The sequence below is a fragment of the Orbicella franksi genome, chromosome 1 (genome assembly GCF_964199315.1).
Source record: "Orbicella franksi chromosome 1, jaOrbFran1.1, whole genome shotgun sequence".
Classification (NCBI taxonomy): Eukaryota; Metazoa; Cnidaria; class Anthozoa; order Scleractinia; family Merulinidae; genus Orbicella; species Orbicella franksi.
This window is the reverse complement of record NC_138145.1, coordinates 37,353,861-37,378,586: the sequence shown is the minus strand read 5'-3', so window position 1 is coordinate 37,378,586 and position 24,726 is coordinate 37,353,861. Positions and strand designations below refer to the sequence as shown.

General features: G+C 39.1%; 1 protein-coding gene and 1 pseudogene across 1 annotated transcript in view; one reads left to right on the top strand and one right to left on the bottom strand.

The window, feature by feature from the left end:
• The window catches only part of LOC145461481 (uncharacterized), a 479,224-nt gene that overhangs the window by 436,180 nt on the left and 18,318 nt on the right, over positions 1-24,726 (bottom strand).
• On the top strand, positions 12,524-13,526 carry LOC145464185 (adenosine receptor A3-like; annotated as a pseudogene).

Genomic DNA, 24,726 nt, shown 5'->3' with positions numbered 1-24,726 from the left:
AAAAAGGGAGCTTGTAAATAACCTGTAAATGGAAAAAGAGAGCCTGTAAATAACATAGAAATCAAAAAAGGGAGCCAGTAAATAACATGTAAATCGAAAAAGGGAGACTGTAAATAACATGCAAATCGAAAAAGGGAGCCTGTAAATAACATGTAAATTGAAAAGGGGAGCCTGTAAATAACCTGTAAATTGAAAAAGGGAGCCTGCAAATAACATGTAAGTCGAAAAAGGGAGCCTGTAAATAACCTGTAAATTGAAAAAGGGAGCCTGCAAATAACCTGTAAATTGAAATAGGGAGCCTCTAAATAACATGTAAATCGAAAAAGGGAGCCTGTAAATAACATGTAAATCGAAAGAGGGAGCCTGTAAATAACATGTAAATTGAAAAAGGGAGGCAGAAACCCTGTACGACAAATAACTTGTAAATAATAACTCGAAGAAAAATGCATGGAATGTAGTTTTATTTTAATCAAATCTGTTGACCTTAATTATAATAGTAGAAAATATGCACATTTATACAGAATCAGAAATTTATTGCAATCAGAACAAACTCAGTAAAATTCAAATAGTTTTTATATGTCATGAATAAGGTTTACAATGTATACATTGCAACAAATAAAACATGTTTTCTTTTCTTTGTATCCATAACAAGACGACTTAAATGTAATTTTGTGCATGGCCAAAATATTTTAAAATATCATGACTGAGCTCCTTTAACCGGATTCAAGCACTTTTCAAGAAGACTACTAAGATTCAAGACCTTTTCAAGATTGTGCGAAACCATGTCATATTCAGCTCTATTTAATTCATAAATAATAAAATGATTAAGAACTATACTGTTGTCAGCTACAACTAGTAAAAATTTTGCAATTTAGGTGTATTACTAAATTAAAATTGTTTGCAAATGGATACCTGTCTTAAATATATACTAAATTCACAAAGTCAAATGTAACATAATAATACCTTTGTCATAAAATGAATGAATAAACTGTTTTTTCTTACTAAGTAATTAATGTGGGATTAAATTAGCCTTAATTATTATGAAAAATGTGCGAGGCACGATGGCCTCGTAGTTACACGTAGTGCGCTCAACTCCTGATCAAGCGGTCCGGGTTCAAGCCCTAGGCGGGTACATTGTGTTGTGTTGTTGGGCAACACACTTTACTCTCACCGCCTCTCCACCCAGGTGTATAAGTGGGTACCAGCGAATTTAATGATGGCCTAACCCTGCAATGGACTGGCATCTCATCCAGGGGGAGTAGAAATAGTCCTAGTCGCTTCCTGCTACAGAAAGCGGGATAAGCTCCAGTCTGTTGGGCCACGTGGCTCGTATGCAGACTTTACCTTTACCTTATTATGAAAATTACTGCAGTGTAAGTCTGAAGTATTGATCGACTTTTTTCATAGAGTGAATTGTTCTTTTGAAATAACAGAAAATAGGGAGAAAAAACATTTACCACAAGATAGAGATTGACATTTTAAATTCATCATAAAAGCATTCATGCCAAAGGAATGCTACATTGCATAACATAAAACAAGGCTTCTGACATCTTTTAGACTATGATTACAAAGTCACAGTTTCCTTCTTTTTCCAAAACTGTACGGAATCCAAACAGTACAAACATTTTGGAGCCCTGACAAAACATTCACTGTAAACAATATTCAAAATTTTACTTTTTCTTTTTGTGATAAAAAAAAAAAAACTGTACTGTAAAAAAAAAAAAAAAAAATTCATAGGGGTCTGTTGAAATTGAAAGGCCTATCTAGTACCATAGTTCCCATAACACATCATATGTTAATAAATTATTCTTCTGGTACTACATGTATGTAAACATGGCCTTTGCTTTTTGTGATGGAATCTTACAGCTGCTGTATTGAACAATAAGTATCAACCTAGCAATCTAAGATATTTAAATTTAATGCTAATTCACTAACACAGGTACAGTGTAGGTAATACTTCAAAGCATTAAAAATAATGTTTAAAGTGGTTGAATTTATGCCAGAAAGTGTTGAAGGTCACCATGTTAGACTGTAATGCATCAGGGGCCCATTTCTCGAAGGTCCCAAAAAGTTTTTGCACCCAGAAAGCCATACCAAAATCTGAAATCTTATGCTTACAGAGCTGTTTTATTCGCTTATTCTCAATATGAACTGAGGTTTCCTTCACACAAGAAGTTTCAGGCATAAACAGCTCTTAGTTTTTAGACACAGCTCAATCAAAGATGGCTTTGTGGGCCAGAAAAGTTTCCAGGGCCTTCAAGAAATGGGCCTTGGACCCCTTATAGAGTCATAAGTACTGTAGACTTCTCAGTGGCTGATTTTTTTCCTGATCAAGCATCAATGCCAAGGAGTACATGTATGCATGTATTGACCACTCTGAATTTTACTTCATCCTACGAGTAACATAAAACATTTCGTTAAATAAGATAAGTTATGTCTGAGTATGAATCAGCAAATTCTGTGTATGATATCAATCAGCGAATTTTACACTGGAGTTATTATTTTGTTTCTTATCATTCCAATTTATACTGTGACCTTTGAAATGGGACTGTAGCCGGTCATGTTGACCGGTCAAAGTGATTTTAGCTTGGTCACGTCTCATTTCTGACCGGTCAAGATATTTACGAAAAAATCAAGTACACGTAATGTGAGCCAAATTAAACCCACAAATATAGTTTGTTTGTTCCAGTCACTGGTAGACCGTTTAAAAATTGGCTTAATATTTTCCTGAATGGATTTAACCGCAGTCACTCAAATGGCATTCCTATCGATCTTGAACACATGAAAAACAGCAAGCGAATGGTCTTTAGCCGTTCGAACAGATACATGTATGCATTAGCGTATGTTTTCATTAGAGGTCATAATAAAAAAGACCTTCAAACTCTCAGATTTACAGTTGGGGATTTGATTGTTTATTCAAGAATGAACAACATGACATGACTGGTCAACATGACCGGCGAGTGAAGTTTTTGGCCGGTCAAGTCACCATTCTGGCCAGACATTGCCCATTGACCGGCCATTATTTTGAGCCCTCAATATTCATCAATCAAGCAGATCTTACATCTACATCTGTAACTACTGTGTGACAAAAAATTTGCATCTCTGATTGGAAGGCACTGAATGTCAGAGGATGTAGAAGAACTAAACTCAAAATCTGTGGCAGTAAATATTCAATGTTCACTATCTCCTACATTGTAATATTCATCCACAATAAATCAAACTCCTATCAAACAATGTTTAAATAATAAGTCAAGTTATTTGCAAGCACGATTTGATTGTTTCTTACGCACACTTATGCTCTATTGGTGGACAAAGGTACAGATGATGTCATAAAAATTTCTTTTTGTTTCTTTGTGATGTATTACGAAGCAGATAATGATGTTGCATGCATCTGTTCAGTAATAGATCACAGAAGACATCAAAATGGGGTAAGAACATCAGTGACACGCCTGAAAAATTCACAGATTCTGTGACACACTCTGGTAATGGCTTACGCGAATATTTTTTGTTTTTACCGCATTTTGATGTTATCTGTGATCTACTCAAGGCAGGAAAAAACGTAGGTCTGATTTCCTCAGCCAAGTAAATTTTGCTCTTGGGCAAGTGAAAATAGAAGTTCAGTGGCCCGGTGGGCAAGTCAAATTACAATGTAGCCTCAGTAGTCTTGTGAGTCTGACTAAAAATGCCAGCTTGATAAATGATAATTTCCAGTCATTCCATTTCAAAACTTAAGACCTAAAGACTAAAGATTAGTTAATTATTAGGTTGAAAGCAAGAATTAGTTAGGAATCCGAGCGTACTTCATTCGCATTTGTCCTCTGATTTCCTTACTGACCACCACACTGGCAACTAATATTTAAGTGGGGGCAAGTGAAAACTGAAATTGACTGGCCCACTGGGCAAGTGACTTACAATTTTTTTTCCTGCCCTGCTACAGATGCATGAACAGATGCATGACACATGAAACCTACATGTATTTGGTAAGAGCCCAATTTTGTACAAGTAAAATGTACAGCTGTAACAGGGCTCTAAAGTGCTGTCTCATCATCCCAGGGTAAGGCAATCGATTGAAATCGATCCATAAATTGATATAAATCAATAAATTGAAATTAATGTAAGTGTTATCAGTGCTATCAATCAATTGAAAGAAATTCATACTCACATGCTAGAGAAGTTTCAAGTTATCGATTTGATTTTACCAAATTTATCAGTCATTACAGAATCAATTGAAAGTTGGTCTCTCTTTGTTACTTCACATAAACTGTAGAAAAATTGTGTCCCTCAACACAATGTTCGATTGTAACTTTTTTATGTAGATTTCAAAGGCACTACCAAAGACCCCCAAAACATAGTCCCCGATACATGTATGCCAGCAAAATATTCTGTTTACAAGATACGATGTTATGTTTTTACGCATTTGTATTCATGATTTCATATTTCACTTTATATCTTTTGTTCATTTCTTTCTTATTAAATGTTGCTTAAAAGATAAGCTAGTATCAGCAAAATTGATAATGCTTATTGAAAATTTGATCACAATCGATTACTCATGACGAATCCTTTTATTGATTTCTGATATCGTTGACTAATTTCTATTGATTGTTGTGAAATAATTGATTGACTATACTGTGTCATCCAAGACAAGTAGATTTTCCTGCCTGGGCAAGTTACTCTTCCTTTTTTTCAAGTCCTGTGTAGTTTTCATGACAGTTTGAGGTACATGTATACCTCTTTATAAAGTATCATAGTGTCTTTTTTTTTTGTGAAAGAAAATTCCACAACATTTAACTTACTATCAGTGTAATGTTTGTCACTAAGACTCGGACGCACACAGCGACATCTTGAATTCGTTTATTCAACAACACCACTCGTCACGTGCAACATAATGTATTCTAATTTATGCAAGCTTAAACATGACATCTTCCTTTCCAATAAAAAATAAATAAATAAACAAAACCGAAAACAAAAGAAAACAAAGGAATAACAAAGTAGGTCAACAAGTTATGTGACAACAATTTACAGAAAATTGCTAAAAATGTCTGTTCCACACTGTTGTCACTATTAACTGGAACTTCCCCATAACCAACAATAACACAGCCTAGTAGTAAACAAATAAAAAAAAACAAAACAAAAAACAAAACAGTCTGATTCAATGTCTGGTTACTGAGTGTGGACAGTTCAGTTCATAACATAGTCCTCTCTGAATCTTGCTGGTAATCTGACAGTTCGGCCGCTGGAAGTACGCTGTGTCTGTTGAGGACTGCAATGGCTGGATGAGTTTAGGGAGGGCATGGCAGCATCAGGTGGTGGGACGGCAACTGGCGGTTCGGCTACTACAGGCACGCCTGGCCCATCAATAGCTGGTCCTGCGATCAGTGGAGGCGACTCGACTGTTGGGAGCAGGTGATGACGGTTTCGTCGGTAGGTGGTACCATCAGGTGTTGCAACTATGTAGGATCTTGGAGCACTATGTTGTGCAGTAACGATGGCAGGCTCCCAAGTCTTTCCTTTTCTTATTCTAGCTGTTTCACCCTCCTTAATACTCGGCAGCTGCTTAGCATTCCGGTCATAGTACATCTTCTGCTTATCACTCCGCTGTTGCAGCTTCTGTTGGGGGCTATCAACCACTTGAGGTTTCAAGAGAGACTCCACAGTAGGTAGTTTGGACTTCAACATGCGACTCATTAACAGCTGAGCAGGTGACTCCTTAAGTCCAGAGATGGGTGTGTTCCTGTACTCCAGTAGAGCAATGTAGGGGTCATTCCCGTCTGCACAAGCCTTTCTAAGTAAATTCTTGATGGTCTGGATTGCTCTTTCACTCATCCCATTGGACTGTGGGTATCTGGGACTTGATGTGGAGATTTCAAATCCCCACTCACTTGCAAAATTACGGAAAGCCTTGCTTGAGAAGGGCATGTTGTCGGCAACAACTTCATCTGGAATACCATGTCTGGCATAAATTGATTTCATGCTAGTTATAATAGAGCTAGCTGTCTTGTCTTTCAAAAGACAAAGTTCCGGATATTTAGAGTAGTAGTCAACCACAACTAAATAAGAGTTAGTGCTCAGTTCAAATATGTCTGCACCAAGCTTCTGCCATGGTCTCTGGGGAACTTCATGAGGCAGGAGAGGCTCTTTCTGGTTCTCTCTTTGATACTTGAAACACACTGGGCATTTAGCCACCAGTCTCTCAATTGCAGTAGACATGCCTGGCCAATAGACTACAGCTCTGGCCCTTGACTTACATTTTTCAATACCAAGGTGACTCTCATGGATACAATTCAGGACAGCTTGTCTCATATCTTGTGGGATTATGAGCGTCTGGCCAAGGAACAACAGGCCTTCTACTTCATGAATTTCACTACGAAGACTCCAGTAATGGGCAATTGATGCAGGCAATTGGCTTCTGTGGGAAGGCCAACCATTCTTAACAACTGTACATAATTTCTGAAGGTCTTCATCTTGTGCTGTTGCAGACTTCATTTGTGCCAATTTCTCCTGGGTCATGGGAAGATTTGTAATGAGGCTATGGACCATCACCTCCATGTCATCGTTCAAATCATCATCTGTAGGCTGCTCATTCAGAAAGGCTCTTGAGAGTGTATCTGCTACATACATGTATTTGCCTGGAACATAAGAGATGTTGACTTCATACTTCTGAAGTCTCAGAAGCAGGCGTTGAAGCCTTGGAGAAGAATTAACCAGTGGCTTCTTTGTGATTGATACCAGCGGTTTATGGTCTGACATAACATCTACTGGTCTACCATAAACATAATGATCGAATCTCTCGCAGCCAAATACCACTGCAAGAAGTTCTTTCTCTATTTGGGCGTAGTTTACTTCTGCTTGGGTGAGAGATCTTGATGCGTAGGCAATTGGGTGGCCATCCTGGAGAATGCATGCTCCTAGACCTGACTTAGAGGCATCCACTTGCAAATTGACTGGCTTAGAAGGATCAAAGAACTTTAAAACAGGCTGACTTGACAGGATCTCCTTTAGATGCTCCACTGCCTGTGTGTGCTCATGTGACCAGATCCAAACTACATCTTTCTTCAACAGGCTTCGTAAGGGGGAAGTAGCTTCTGACTGATTAGGAATAAACTGAGAAAAATAGTTCACCATTCCTAAGAATCTCCGCAGCTCTTCTCTGTTCTGGGGTAATGGCATTTGAACTATGGCTCGCACTTTCTCAACATCTGGCTTCAATCCTGATTCAGACACAATGTTCCCCATGTACTTGACTTCACTGACTTTGTACTGGAGCTTTGCTGGGTTGAACTTAACTTTCGCTTCTCGTGCCCTTAGCAAAAGCTTTCTCATGAGTGTATCATGCTCAAACTCATCTTTAGCAGCGATAATTATGTCATCAAATATGACTTCCACACCATCAATGTCTCCAAATATGGATTCATTCTTTTTCTGAAAAACCTCTGGTGCTGAACTTATACCAAATGGCATTCTTTTAAAGCGATAACGGCCATACGGAGTGTTGAATGTGCAGAGGTGAGAACTTTCATCATCTAGACACACTTGCCAGAAACCATCCTTTTCATCCACTATGGAGAAAACTTTCTTGCCACTTAGACGACTTGCTATATCTTCTGCAGTTGGAATCCTGTGGTGCTCTCGGCGAATTGTCTTGTTAAGATCTCTGGGGTCTAAACACAGGCGTAGGGACCCATCACGTTTCTCCACAATGACGAGACTGTTAACCCACGGGGTGGGTCTGTCCACTTTCTGAATAACATCTTTCTCTTCTAGCTCCTGGAGTTTTTCTTTCAGCTTCTCAAGCAGACTATATGGCACTCGCCGTGGTGGGTGAATGACAGGCTCAACTGTATCATCCAATTCAATGTGATAACTGCCTTCCATACAGCCCAGTCCAGTAAAGACGTCAGGAAACTCATCCAAAATTTCTTCCTTTGTGAGTGGCGCCTGGGCAACACTCTCTACTCTTCTGACCAAATTTAATTTTTGGCAAGCTGAAAGTCCCAAAATCGGTGGTGACTCAACAGCGGCGACAAAAAATGGCAGGTTTTCTTTCATTCCACGAGCTTCACAGTGTAAGTTTAGTGTGCCTTCAGGTTTAACCTTGAAGTCTCCATAAGATGAGAGAATGACGCTGGTTTCCGAAAGCGGTGACTTATTTCTGAGTTTCAAATACACACTGAGTGGCAACACATTCGCTTCGGCTCCTGTGTCGAGTTTGAATTTAATCGGTGTTCCGCCGACACGTAAATTCGTAAACCAAGCCGAGTCTTCGACAGGCGGTGCACTAGTCACTGTTCCGATAAATAATTCTTGATCTCCATTATCTGATTGAACTTCTAATTCGACTCCACCAATGGCGCCTTGATCGCTCGGAGTGACTACGTGTACGGGAGATTTCATTTGCGGACAAACTCTGGCGAAATGATTTTTTCCTTTACAAACGAGACAAAGCTTTCCAAACGCAGGACATGACTCTGGTAGATGCTTAGCACCACACTTCGAACAGTTGAACGGTAATTTAGGACGCGGCGGTTTTGGACGCCTTAAATTGAACTTGTTTCCGACCCAATGAACTGGAACGCTCTTGTCAGAATCTTCCAATTCCTTTATTTGACTCGAGCTTGCTTCGCCGGCTCTGCAAACACTTGCTGCTTTTTCTAGGGTAAGGTCTGACGATTCACGGAGCAGTCGTTCTTTCAGTCGGGTATCTCTCACACCAAACACAATTCGGTCGCGGATCATGAGGTCATGCTGATCGCCAAATTCACAGGACTTTGCACGTGTTTTCAGCTCGGTGATAAACTGATCAATTGTCTCGCCTTCTTGCTGTTTGCATTCCCAAAATCGATATCTTTCAAACACAGTGTTCTTTCTCGGGTTGACATACTCCTCAAACTTCTTCTTAAGATGAGCAATCTTGTTTGGATCCTCACCAGTAGCAAACTTAAAGGTATTATAAATTTCCAGCGCTTCTTCACCGATCACGTGAAGCAGGATCGCGCACCGAACTTTCTCGTCTTCTTTTATTTTGCCAGACGCCGTCAGATAAAGGTCGAATCGTTGGACCCATCTTCTCCAATTTTCACTTGGATTTCCTTGAAGCGACAAAGCTTCCGGAGGCTTGAACGAATCCATTTTACTCCTGGTACCATGTAATGTTTGTCACTAAGACTCGGACGCACACAGCGACATCTTGAATTCGTTTATTCAACAGCACCACTCGTCACGTGCAACATAATGTATTGTAATTTATGCAAGCTTAAACATGACAATCAGCACCAGTGGGTGCAATGTCCATGTACAGTTGTGTATAACAGCATATTGTAACTTGCATGTAGGTACAACTGTAGACACTTGAGTAACTTCAGAATACTTACTCTAGCATAAGAGAAATTTCTCTGCTGAAGATGGCACGTTACATTTTAGCTTACTAGCATTCACATCAGAGGGCAACATAACCTTACAAGAACATGCATCAGAAGGAATCATAAGGTGCATATAAGCCAATAACAAATGTCGCATGCTCTTACTCAGTTATCGAGAACAGATAATAACAGATAATAAAGCTCTTTATGCACGGCAGGTAAACATCACCAAAGTCGATTCCACAAGCAATGTAACTTCTCCTTGATAATGACACATTCACAACCAAAGGCAAAACGAAATGTATACGTATCTTGACGTTACTTTACTCTACTCGTTCAATTTATGCAAAACTTGCTTACCTGTTGTTGTTGTTGCCTGTAATCGCTATCTTCAGCTTCTGGGTAACGGAAAACTTTACCTTGAAACCGTGCACGGTGACGAAGAGAAGGTAGAGTGGATTTTGGCCCGCTAAAACAGAGCTCGAGTTTGATGCAAGTTGCAACGAACTGCCCAACATCGCGAGAGTACCGAGAGAACCTGGTACCTAACATGAAGACCGCTGATTCCTGCTTGTTGGAGATCGGGCACTCACAAGGCTTGTATGCTCTTATAAAGGGACTGGGATAACAGTGATGGCAATGAAAGCACAAAACGGTAGAAATCACCAAACAAAAAAAACAAAACAAAACAAAACAAAAAACAGTGAACATGCAAGGGCAGACTTAGTTGTATTAATCTTACTTGTAGAATGTTCATGTTTCGGAATATTTAACGCTCTAAGTCGATGATATTTCGTTCATTCTCAACGGTTCAGGGGCACAACTGTGACCTCGAACTTTCGCGATATGAGAAATTTAATGTTTGTTGTTTTCGGATTGTTAAAAACGTCATATTGGCTACCGAAAAAAAGTCAGCTATCATTTTCGGAAAAGCGATAAGACCTAACGTTTTCGGAAAATAGACAAAAAAGCCCTAATAAGTTCGAGAATACTCAAGCTCCTCTAGATTAACCGAACAGATAATTTTTTTTTTTTGCGCAACCTAAAATTAACCTACAGAGCTTTGAAAGTACACCAGATAGCCTAAAACAGCGTTTAAAAGCATTCGAGAGAAAAAGATCGTTGGGTGTCCCTTATGGTTCCCTGCCTAACCTAACTCCGTGTCAGTTCAAACTCGATCACCAGGGCTCTTTCCGTCTTGAACTCTCACAACACGTGACGCTTTCATGGTCGTTCATGAATAAATACGTACGTGTCCGAGAATTAATGTTTCTCTTTTCTAGAGACGTAAGCTTGGGACGCCTGCATGTGCAGTAACAATTCTAGTTTTATTTTGTCGTTGTGGATGCGCGGAAAGTTCACAAGAAGACAGCTTAGTGCGGTGTCGATCAATGCAGCGATTTAGTTTGGTGTATACCTTCTAACCCAACTTCAATTTAAAGCACAGTACAGCACACGCTTGGACTTTAGAGAACTTCAAATGCTTCAACGTAAAAGGCACCTTAATGGAGGCTTCACGGTAGGTTTACGGAGCTTTACGGCGGTGTTACATTTTAACTTTACGCGCCTTTAAAAGGTCCCATTTATATGTTCTCGGTTACCCGAGACAACCCTTCCTCTCTCTCTCTGCCCCCCCCCCCCCCCACCCTCCCTTCCCCCCAAGTTTACCCTGGCCGGGGTAACTTTTCATTTATTTCCTTGCAAAATCCAGCCAACCGTTTACAAGAGGATCGCGAAGCTGTGGGTAACTTGGAATTTACATCATTTGAACAGTCTCCGTTGGTTGAACCGTTACACCAGATATATATTAAATAAGCCCACTTTTCATTACATGGTTTTTGCAGGGTTTAGGCAGGCCTTCTCTTAAATTTAGATCTTTTTTTTCTAAGAGTTTCCATTTTACATTAACGTGGTCTTTAAAGTTTTTCGAAAAGCCCCCATTATCTCATTTAAGTTGTTTTCACAGCCTTTACAAGGTTCCCCTTTTTAATTTACATGTTTTTAACAGGCTATTTACAGCCCCCCACCGCATCCGTGCAACTTCTAGGTTTTCCATTTACATGGTTTTTACATGTTTATTACAGGCTCCCTTTCTTTCATTTACATTGTTTTTACATGTTTTTTACACGCCCCCTTTTTTCATTTACATGGTTTTTAGATGTTTCTTACAGGCCCCCTTTTTTCATTTACATGGTTTTTACATGTTTCTTACAGCTCCCGTTTTTTTCATTTACATGGTTTTTATAGGGTTACAAACATAACATTTCCAGACTTTTTACAGCATTCGCTTGAATTATTTACACGTTTCTCACATGGTTTAGCAAAGCAATTTACATGTTTTTTACAAAGGCAGATACTGTAAAAGTGCGTAAAATATTTTACAGGTTTTTACATGTTCTTCAAATGATCATTGTCGACAAAGACAATGTAAATCACTATTTACAGAACATTTACATGCTGTACTAAAAGCTGTAAATTTCCTGTAATTTTATTTTACAAAACCCTAAGATGTAAATTGTAATTTACAAAGAATGTAAATCAAGATTTACATACTGTAAATTAAAATTGACATGTCCATGTAAATTTCCAACTTTTCCAGGGGAAATTAATTGTGCAGTTTCATTAAAGTGAACTATTTACACACCTTGGAGATAACCGTCAGGTCTTTACAAACTTTTCCGTAAGACCACCATGGAGTATATGAACAACAACCTTACTCATTCACTGTTTTAAGGAAATAAATTGAAGCAAAACATACTAATCATCATTTGAAACCTTTACTTAAAAATCAAGAGAAAAAAAAAAAACAACAGATGCTTCTGTGTTGATCAACCCGTCAAATCTGAGGAACATGATGCAAGCTTCTTGATGGATGACGCATCTTAGTCACCAATTATGGCAATATAATCATTCTAAAACTTTTCTTTAAAATATGTCTTGACAGGTTGCGTCAGTTTTAAGTCAACTGAGATATGTCATGTGAAAGATAAGTCCACGATGATTGGTCTTAAAACGGTCAAAAAGCTACAAATTTGGTCACCATCTGTCACTCGCTCCTCATTCTCATATATTGCGGTTTACAGAACTCCTATTTTCCTCATCAAGTAACGATACGTTGTTATCGGCAAAGTTTAATCGACGTTTCAATCGTTCAGTGAAACTGAAATATGATGAGAACAGAAGCAGCTACAAATAGCTCAGAGAACGCGACTGGTTCATCAAGAATTGTTCCTTCCAAGGCAGAGGGCATCGCATTGTGCACCGCATTTATTTTGATATTTGTATTTATTGTTGTAGGAAACTTGCTCACCATTGCTCTGTTTGCAGTAGACAGGAGCCTTCGTAAGACAAGTTTGTTTCTAGTCATCAATATGGCGTTTGCTGACCTGATGTTAGGAACTGTGTCCCTACCGCTCTACATTTACATCGTTGGTTACAGTTTTGAACTTTGGAAAGTGGTTGGTCGATGTCTTTGTCAACTTTCTACGCAATCGTTGATACCTTTTTGTCGCAGGCGTCGTTAATTTCTGCAGCTTTCATATCTGGTGAGAGATTTTACGCCATTTACTGGCCGTTTAAGCAGCGAACACTGTCAATGCGAGCATACCGTATTATTATTTTTACTGTGTGGGCACTGACTGTCGTCGTCACCGCCCTCTTGTTCTCATTAAAACGTCAGTCTATGTATTATTGGATGCTATACGTCTTGATTATAACTTCATTATATGTGGCAGTAACATCGGCATTTGGAAAAAGTTTCGACGCGGAAATATCGCTTCACAACAGCAAAACAGAGACTCGCGAAACAAACGCTTAACAAAGACCTTGCTATTTGTGTCTATTCTTGCTTTGCTGTCCTGGATCCCTTTAGTTATTTTGAACGGTTTAATTTTTCTGGATGATGTCCAAATACCGTGGAAATTTTATGACCTGGTGAACATTATAAATTACTCCAATTCGTTTGCAAATCCAGTTGTGTACGCATTAAGAATACCTGAGTTTAGAAAAGCCCTGGTTTTGTGCTGTTTAAGAAAACCAGCGGCGCCAAACATGCTAAATATTAATAGAAGAAGTGAGAAGACTCCGGGGACAGAGCTCAGAACTTTACGAACAGACAACAGTCTCCCACAGCTGAAGTTTGATCAAGAAGTTCTGGATGCCAAAGTTTAGAAATTCTGAGTTGATGTTGTAGATGAGACGCTTTTGAATTGTAAAGCGAAACATGTTTTCCGTGATCAGGGAAGCATTCTACATAAATTTGTTTACACGCCTATTTTGTCTCTTACGGTAATTCCATTGAATTAGAACTCGAATAAATTTTCTTTCAAACTTCACCTGTTAGCTGCTTATTTCAAGAGCATTTACATTTTGAAATAAAAAAGGAGGGTTCCGGTATTCGTTTAGGAGCAGGAGGACCTTCAATAAACCCCATAATTCCTTAAATTATCTTCTTTCAGAAACGTTTACATTTGAAGCATCCACTTAACGCATTTTGAGAGCAGAAAAAAAAGGAGATAGTTAAGTGAGAAAAACATCAATGAATGTACTCCAGCAATTGTAAGGAGTAATTTGATGGCGTTTCAATATGTTCCAAGCACGCAGTGTTCTTCAGAGCACATATTATATTTTCCAAACGCTAGCTATGCTCTCATTTTCTATATTCACTGTCTAGAAAAAAGGTGATGTTTGCATTCAAACTAAATAAAAAAAAAATCGTTTGGTTTAGCAATAGCCACCATTTTGTATATGTTGTGTATGTGCACGCGTAAATGACTCAAAAATCGTGCGTAGTAGAGAGGCGCAATGGAATTCTGAGGAATAACCTTAAGTCCGTTTGTACACCGCCTCTAACCACAACTAAACTACAAGAAATATTTAATTTGGTTCAGGACCACGTAACATGTAAACTTCTATTTAACAAATTTCCAACCAGTTTAAGGCAATAAGGCATGGCATGTTTATTATTTCGCTGAATAATGTTACGGTTGGTCAAAATTACATGAGCAAGAGAATTTGGGCCAATGTCTCCGACAAAATCAGAAACCTTGTGCCCTTTTGACGTCGTCCTTCGGAAACATATGTATGACAACGCCTTGCGTGTAAGTGGTGTTTTTACAGCTCACCAAAACAGGCCCTCCGATAACAGAAAACTTCCCGGCATTCTTTCGCTTGTTTCTCTCAGCTGCTGTGATGGCTGGAAAGTTTTACACACCTTATGACGTCAACGGCCCTAATTTGCATATTTTGACCGCGCGGAATGTCGCACATTTCTTAGTTGAATTGCCCAACTTCGAAGCAGGAAAAAAATTATTGCGCGCTTGTCCGAAGCCCAAAATCGAAAATTACCAATCAGAGAAACATAGACTTGAATATTTTAGGGAAAAAAAGAGGGGAAAATTTCACTTCATAGGCACTTGAAGGACGTTCGCGCTAATTGTTTCTGCGCATCCTTAACACGCACGCAAATTCTCAAGGGCGTCATTCATCGAGTGCGCGCTTAGTAATATCAAAGTGCTCTGTGAGCAAAGTCGTAAATTGAACAGATGAATTAAATTATTTTTTGGATTATCTGGTGAAGGGAATTTTGTGGTTGATTATCACATTCAGAGTACAAGCAGTAGTTAAGTATTCGCTAATAAAGTACCAAACAAACAAAGTTACATTTGGATAAGATGCATGGCATTACAATTGACACGATCATGCTATTACCTAAAAATATGAAGAAAATCTATCGATTAGAAGTTTGAATTTTTTGCAAAATGCACCATCGAATTTCGTTCTTTTTAGCTCTTCGTTTATCTGTGCGGCGGTTTCAAATGCCTATTGAAGGGTTAAGTTTTGTGAAAACGTTGGCAACATTTGAAATTATTAACGCAACGGATTCACTTATACAAAATATTACTAGGACAGTTTTTCTTCGTTGATTCATCTTTGATATTTTAAGCTAAAAACCCTGGAGACCATGCTGATTTACGCGAACCAATATTTGAAAATCAGGCTAGTTTTCCACATGCTTTATCTCTGAAACGAAGTCCGTGACCTCCCAGCCCCCCCGCCCCCCCCCCCCGATTTTTGTTTTTTTTTTCATTCCTGAAACAAGTAATTCATTATCTGTCCGTATTAGAAGTTTGAAGAAAATCTATCGAGTAGAACATTTTCGGGTGAACGTCCTTAATTTAGCGTGCAATGTTTCAGCATTCGGTTCTCGGATTTTGGAGGTAAGCATAGCGTTCGTTTTGTTCCTGGCCCTCTTTACTTCACCTCGGTAAATCCGTACATGTTTATGAGGTTTGCTATATAGATGCTTCAAGCGAATGCTGAAGGCCAGCTAGATTGGGCGTCAAACCTCTTCAGTTCGCTCTCTCAATGCCTAAGGGCAAAGCGAGCACGTTTTATTTGAGGGTTCGCTACCGACTAATAACGGGGAAATCCGGGAATAATCGACTTGGGGACCAAGAAGACAAACACTCATTTTCTCTACATGAATTAGAAAACAAAGTTTGATTTGCATATTAGAATCATCTACTCCACCCTCGAAGTGGAGGGAAATGTTAGTTCTCATGCTCAAAACAATTAAGGCATTTATAACATTGAATCGCCTTTTTAGGGAAAAAATCTAGCATGCGAGAGGTTAACAGTAACCCAAAAAGTTGTAGCAAGGGAATGGTTTCAAATGAAAATGTCTTGATCCCTCAAAGAATTAAAAGTACGCATCTTTCTTGCTGTATCAAGTTAACTGTATTCGAGCTTGTGAAAGGTAGTTTCAATCACTATGTTCGGTGGTTTGCCAGTTTTGAGTGATTTTTTGAACGGTTTTTCACTCAAGAAATTTTGAGAGGTTTCAGTCTGGTTTCTCGTAAGCCCCAACAAATGCCCCCCCCCCCCCCCACCCCCATATCGACGAGTTTTTCATTAATTACACATGTCTGATTGTGTGTTGCGTTTAATGTTCATTATTAAAGCACTCGCGCTTGTTAGGTACGAGATGGTTATAGCCAACTCAGGTCCAAAACGCGCGCTAGTGAAATAACTGTTTGATATTACACTTGGGTGACGCGTGACTAAACCTTGCATGAGTACATGTATTTTACATTGTTTGTCTATATGTTCATTGAGTGTGTAAATTTGTTTTCCTACATTTTTACTAGTTCGAAGAAGCGAATTATTCATGAACAATTTTAGAAACCAGATGAAGCGTTCTGGCACAACCGTTGCTCAGCTTTTTGTGGCGTGTTTTTAACCAGGCAATATTATCCTTTTTTTTCGTTCCCCGTGCATTGTGAGAACTTTGTAGTCAATCACAAATAAAACATGTCTTAGCGCTCAAGTTATCGTCGCTATGCTACAAAAGAATTGTTTTATGCTTTTAGCTGTGCATATATCGAGTTATGGATGCACTTTGGAAGTTTGGAGCTCGTGCTCTCCAAACTTCCCGCGTGCATCCATAACTCGTTATACGCTGTGGCAAAAAGTCACAGAATTTAACGCGGTGAATGTGAAAGAAATATTAAATTCATGATCTTAATAAAGCTAGAAAATCGGAAAAAAACACCGGCGGTCTCATCTACCCGTCCAAAACTTGCAGCTAACACCGACTGAGCAAATGTCAATTGGTAGAGACTCTTAGCATGAAGTCAACACACGCCATAATGATAAAAAAAAAAACCAAAACAAACAAACAAACTTCCCTTTCAAAGTATCGGCCTGTTTGCAGCCAACGGAATGTGTGCAACTCTCTTGCAACAATAAAAACAAACTCCAACCTAACAACGGGGCACAATGGAATGCCTTATGCCTTGAAAGGCACAATTCTTGATGAACCCTTCGCGTTCTCAGAACTTTTGTCTGAAAGCCAATAATCTGAGGCATTTTGCATCACTAATGGAACATATTGTTGAATGAATGAGTTGCCAGTAATCGATACCCATGTTTGCGCAAAGAACTCTGGGATCGTCAAGGGGCAAACATTGCAAGTCGCTAGAAGGAAATGTATGGCAAAAAGTTGTTTCGACGCCCAAAAACAAGGTTTTGGGGAGAGATCAACCCTTTTTCGCCGTTGTTTTATCGCGAATGATTTTGGCAATGTGGATACATGGAAAATGTAAGTTTTTGAATAACCGTGAAATAAGTGATAAAATTTACCGATAAACTCCCTTTTACTTGCGTGAGGTTTATTGTGAAATACATTGAAGAGAATATTGAAAATTTCAATACACGCCTGATCTCGAGAGGCTACCCGGAGCAAATGGTAGAAAAGACCCTCCGAGAAATTAAATATAAAGACAGAAAAGAAGCTCTAAAACAGAAATCGAAAATTGCAGAAGGAACTACTACCCTTTGTGTCGGGCAATTTCACTCAACCGTCAATACCAAACTTTGGAAAGCATAATCACGCACAAATGGCACTTTTAAATACAAATACTCAGAGATATATTCAAGGAGCCACTCTTGATCTGCTATAGAAAAGGAAAATCGCTGAAATACGTACTTGTAAAAGCAAAACAAAGGCTTTGCGCAACACAGTAGCCACACAGCATGAGTCGCGCGGACTCATTTCTCATTAAATCAACCCCCGACTGTACAATGATCGCGACCGGGCTTATTTCCAGTATTGTTTGTATGACTGAGCTTTCAAATAAGCCAGAAGTAACCTGTACACAACTTAAAAGGCTTTACTGGGTTATTTCCTCTCGATTCATACCTAATTAATTTTGTAATATTTTTAGACCATTACGCGATGTAAATTTCACAATAAACCTCACGCAAGCAATTGAGTTTATCGGTAGATTTTGTGCCATATTTCACGGTTATTCAAACAAAAACTTACATATTCCACATATCAACATTGCCCAAATCCATTCGCGATAAAAACGACGGCGAAAAAGCATTGATCTCTCTCAAAAATCGTTTTCTTGTACCTCAAAACAACTTTTCGCCATACATTTCCTTCTAGCGACTAGCAATGTTTGCCCCCTGACGATCCCAGAGTTCTTCGCGCAAACACGGGTATCCGATTACTGGCAACTCATTCATTAGTCAACAATGATTGTCCCAGAAAAAAGCGAAAACACTACAAATTTGACCGTGATGTGCCACTTGGTCACCCTTTAAATTTCCCCGGCTGCAAATGAACTTAGAAAGCTTATTTTTCGTAATTTATTCCTCCTCAAGGTTTCATTCCCCCGGCATGTCAAGTTATTAATCGCACGATCCATTTAAAATACAATTATCGACCAAAAATGAAAAACACATTTACCGTTTTATCAAGGTTGAACATACCTATACTTACGTCTTGACAAAGTGCGTCAACTTTGAAAGTATGGTAGACCTAAAGCATAGCGTCTTAATGGAACATTATTCACTTTATATAGTCCTCGGTGATCGGTCTTCAAAAATTGAAAAAGCTATACATTTGGCTGTGATTCCACTTGGTCGTTAGTCTTATAAAGTGTGGATTATAAAACTCCTATTTCCCAGTCTCATCTATAAGTAGTCATCGGCTAAGGTTATTCGGCGTTTCAATCGTTTTGTCCAAACTAAAAATTAAAATGAATATCACAGCAGCAGCTAACACTAACTCACAGAACACGACTGGTTCATCAAAAATTGTTCTTTACAAGGCAGAAGGCATGGCATTGTGCACCGGTTTTATTTTCGAGCTTGCCTTTATCATTGTGGGAAACTTGCTCACCATTGTTCCGCCTTTTTGCAGTAAACAGGAGACTCTGAAAGAGAAGTTTGTTTCTGGAAACCAATATCATGATGGCATTTGCTGACCTGATGTTAGCAATTATGGCTTAACCTATATCCGTTTACTTTGTCGGGGCTGCTTATCGATTTTGGACGACTGAATTCGCATGGATATCTTGGTATATTTCTCCATGGTCGCTAATTCATTTTTCACATTTGCCTCGTTAATTTCTGCGGCTTTTATTTCTGCCGAAAGACTTAACGCCGAGTATTGGCCACTTAAACACCTAAAACTCTTAACGCGAGCATACCGCTTTGTTATATTAATGATCTGGACACTTGCTGTCGTTTTTGCCGCTATCGTTACAGCTTTGAATCTCTTTATTTCAGCCAAACATTCTACATACCTTTCGACGATATATACACCCTGATTCTAATATTCACCATGTGTGGCTGTAACATCGCCATTCGTAAAAAGTTTCAACAGGGAGGTGTAGCCACACAATAGCCAAGATGATCCTCATAAAACAAACCGTAAAGGTCATTCCACTGAAATAGAACCTGCACTGAGATTTTTGTGAAACTTTGCCTATTGATTGTTTGTATTATAGGAACTGAATTTTTGAAATAAAAATGAGGGGTCTCCATGTTCGTTTAGGAGTAACAGCACCTTGTTTACATCCAATAAATCCTCACAATAGCACCATGATTGTAGTCACGATTGCTTGTTAAATTCACTTTTCCGACAATTGTTTTTTTGTTCTACAATGAGAATTGGTCCATATTTATTTTACACAGAGAAATTTATTTCTCAATTCAAAACAACAGAAAAAAATGACAGGTCACCATACTCGTTAGCGAGAAAATGACGATTTACCTCTATGGCGAGGTCCGGCCGTAAAGAAAAAGCCGCCATTTTCTAATGCGCGCGCGCTAATCACGCGTGAAATTATGTGCAGTAGGGATGCGCAAAGCAATATTGGGGAATGACCTTAACAAGGACCTTCCTGTTTGTATCTATTCTTGCTTTGCTGTCGTTTCTCCTGTAATTGTCATGCTATATACAATTTTTGCCTACCAAGGCCAGATACCTTGGAAATTTTGCTTTGACGCCGGCGCTGCGCTCAGTCCGCTCGTCCTGATCTCGAGCCAAATATCTCCCTGTCCGGCCCTTCCACTCCGTCAATAAGCATTTTATCACATGACCATTTTGTGGCTTCTTCAATTGTGAGGTGTTTTGACTTTTTTTCTGCTCTCGAAGTAACCTGGCAACTGGAAACCTCCGTAGTTCTGCGTCGGACAGTTCTCCAGGACAGCATCGATTTTGCGGGGCGTACGTGTTCTAATATGGCGTGCGCGTTTTTCCGACCCTCTTACTTCGACGAGTACGGCCCTGACACGGGACCTTTCGTTATGGTTTTCCGAAGAAATAGCGCACGGGGCTTTACGGGTCATATGACAAAAACCTATTATTTAACATACACTCAAACCTCCCGTAAGCGACCACCCAAAATGTCAAACCCAGGTGGTCGCTTACGGGAGGGTGTCGCTTACGAGAGCTGAGACCATATTGGGCCAAAAGTTTGCCTCATTAGTTTATGGTAACTGCAGAGACTTACACCATGTTTTAGATGTTTTTTAAAGTCAATTTAGAGGGGAAAATACTGTACTTATCATTGAGAAATATCCGTCTCTTTTACTACCCAGTATTGCGCTAATGTTACAACAACTTATTATCTAATTTTTGTTCTATTATCTGTCAAGTGGTCGCGTACTAGAGGTCAATTTCAAAACATTACCTCTAAAAGTTGTCGCGGTCGCTTACGAGGGGTGGTCCGGCGCTTACAAGAGGTTCTAAAAATAGTGATTTGGCTTAAAAACTTGGTATTTTGGAAAACTGGTTGCTGAGGAGAGGTGGTCGGACGTTTGACTGTAACCCTAAAATGTTTCAAGGCAATAAGGCCTTCTTGGCATGTTTTCTAAGTTTTCGCAACAGATACTTTTTTCTTTCCACAAAAAAAACAACAACAACAACACAGTAGCTTGAATAATGGGTGATTTCCAAAAACAGTAAAACTATAACTCTCGACACCTAAAACAAATATTCTGTAGTACGCTTTTAAATTTAATTTGAGCTAAGAGGTAATCCTAAGCTAAAAGGAATTTGAGAAAATTGCTTAGCAGCCACCTGCTTTTTCTAATACGCAAAATGACATTCATTATGTCGCGTGATGTTTAAAAGATATGTTATTACTGACATTAAGATTAGATGTGTTACGCACCATTTGTAAGCTTCTAACGTGAAGCTAATTACATTTCGGTTCTATACGCTGAAAGAGAAACTTAAAAAGGTTTTGTTAAGAATGCCCTACATTTTCCGTGGCGGACCAAAGTCTTAACTGCGTTTTTGTTATCTTATGGCTGTGGAATTAGAGCTCATATTACAGCTCGTTTACTATTTTTAATGCAGGTTTGTGTCAGATGAATGTCTTTTAAAAGAGAAACACTCTGGAAATGCGGTTTGATATCAACCACCTGGAATAAACCGAGAATTAAGCCACGCATCGTTTAGCTTTACTGGAACACTTCGGCGATATCACGCTCTTTCGATTTTTCATTTAACCACAAAAAATCCTCATCATTTGATTTATAATGCTGAATTTAGAAAATTATTCATGCATTTTGATTACCTTTTATCTATGGTCTATTAGAGGATAGACGTATAGATGACCTGATTGAAATTTTTTTTCGTTTCTTTGTTATATAAAAGAATTTAAAGGGACGATAGCGTCGTCATGTGATGTTCTTTTAAAAGATCAAATAACAGCAGCATCGAGAATCAGAATCAGATTTATGTACAATGTTCTAGTTCTACAATTCAATTCATATCCTTCAACGTGAATGCTACAGTTTGGTGTCCATCTCTTCCTGTTCAAACGACAATTGAAGGTGACTAGGATCTGTTCGCAATGTTCTTAGCTGTGTCTCCAAAGTCGAGGTGGGAGCCATCTTATTTCTTCTTTTAATGTCTTCGATGTTAACTGCTGCTTGCCTTCCAAAACAGCACGAAAGAAAGGCTTGTTTAAACTCAGGAATTTTAAATGCATACACAATTGGATTTACAAAAGAGTTCGAAAAATTTTGAACGTTGGCGATAGTAAAATATCTCAAAGGTATCGAGATAGTTAACGCGTGTAAACAGTTCAAAACAATTAAAGGTGTCCATGACAGCAAAGCAAGAGTAGATACAAACATCAAAGTCTTTGTTAAGCGTTTGTTTTGCGGGGCTTTGCTTTCCTGTTGCGAAGCGACCCTTCCATGTCGAAACTTTCTCCAGATGCCGATATGACAACCACATATGACAAGTATTAGAATTAAAGTGTATGGTGTCCAAACAAACACGGAATGTTTGAATGAAATTAAATTGAATAACGCGTTGAACACTGCGGAGATAAGGACGGCTAGTGCCCATACCATACCAAGAACAATGCGGTATTTTTGCACAGTTAGTGTTCGGTGCTTAAACGGCCAATATATGGCGTAAAATCTCTCGGCGGAGATGAAAACCGCAGAAATAAGCGCCACCTGTGAGAAAACGGTGTCGATGATTCTGTTGACAGTTAGAAACTCTGTACTAGCTTCTGTCCATAGTTGATAATCATTACCGATAACGAAAATGTAGCCTGGTAGAGAAAACGCTCCTAACATAAGGTCAGCAAATGCCATATTGATGACGAGCAATAAACTTTTCTTACGAAGATTCTTGTTGAGTACAAAGAGAACAATGGTGAGCAAGTTTCCTGCGACAATGAAGATGGATATCAAAATAAGCGCGCTACACCATGCAATGCCTTCTGCTTTGGAAGGATCAAGCATTGATGAACTAGTCGCATTCTCCGGGCTCCTGTTAGCTGCCAATGTGCGGCTCATTTTTGGCGTTTTAGATGAACGATGAAAACGTTTCCACTCAGAAAAAGACCTGTGGCTTTACTAATGAGGGTCTAGGATCCCCTATTGAGTAGCCTGAAAGGGCGACAGACGGAGCACTCTGTTTGTTCTTTTTTGCCTGTATGGAGGCCGATCATCGGCAAATGTCCACAACGGAAACGTTTGGAGTTTCAATACCACATAGGGATAAGAAAACAGCTGTTCACTTGCGTTTTTCGTTCTTTCAAGGCCAATCATCGTGCCGGACTAATTCAACAATGATGCATCAATGACAAGCAATGCCGCAGTTGAATGTCTACCTTAATGTCAACGTTGATACAGTCTCTTAGAATATTAGCATACGCATCTACAATATAAATAAAGCTGCAAGTCTAATGTCCACACTTCTAAGAGTGGGCGGAAAGAATACGTCCTGTTCGACCTACCCTTTTAAACTGTTTTTGCGTGGAAAACATTATTATAGACTAGAAAATGAGACGAAAAAACAGGTAATAAATCTAAATAGGAAATAAAAGAAATGCCTACACTATTTGTTTGTAATAAAACAACCCTGTAGTTATAGATAACAGTACGTGATATTTACATATAAAAATAAAAATATGGAAACTATCTACGACATTGAGTGTTTAAATCATGACAGGCAGAGGTCACCGAGACCACTATTATTCTCTGACAGCATTCTTGAAGGATTGAAGGCTAGTAGGTTATTGCTTTACTTAATCCTTTATCCATACTTGTAGAACAGAAATGGCATACAATAACTCCTGATAAAGTATTGTCCCTTCTGTTCATCGTTTACTTTATGACAGTAAGTTTGGCTTTCATAATTTAAAAAAAGGCTTTACACTTTCATTTAGCAATAATCGCGTTCGAGAGAACGCAGTTCTAATCGGGTAATGCGGAAAAATTCAACATTTTGTGTATGTATCTTTCTATAGCCTCTTCCAGGTGTTCAGTTAGTTGGGGCGCAGCGCGAAATTCAGCGCGCGAAAAAAAAAAAAAGAAAAAAAGTGCGGTGAGAGGAAGCGAAAGAACTTTCTTTCGTTTCCTCTCGCCGCGCTCTTTATATTTTTTCGCGCATTGATTTTCGCGCGCTGTTTTCTGCGCCGAGTCCCAACTAACTTAACGCCTGGAAGAGGCTAATCTTTACATGGACACCAATTTGGCAGCCCAGAAAAATTCTTTAGGGGCGAATGAAGTCATGTCCATGTTTGTCCATGTGCTTTCTTTCGAGTGTTGTGCAATATTGCGGACTTTCGAGTGTCCAGGCAGCTTATTGAAGACTGTAGCGGATAAGTTGTTTATTTAAAGTTTGAAGTCAGTGTTAATGGCATTTAAAAACCTTGCAGACATGTCATCATAAAATGTGTACGACTTTTCGTACGAACAGAAAGCTGTAGTTTGGTTGCGTGTTGTGTACCCTCTTCTCTTCGACCAAAACCAACGCTGCTTTCTGCTGAATAAACCAAAGGAGAAAATGTGTAGTTTCACTTCACTGGCCTAGATTTCTGTGCGCAAAATGTGTAATATAAACCCAGCAAAAGTGTTTTCATAGGACAAGAGTTCAACTCCCACAGGATTGCTTTGGTGCACCAACATGTTCTCCGTTTCATTGTTTCGGAAGTGAAAACGCCCTGTAGCTGTTCCCCCAATGCCAAGGCGATTCAAAGTTGTGTTCGTAAATAGAATATAATTGTCCTAGTTTTGGTAATAAAAGCAGGTTGTCTCGCAT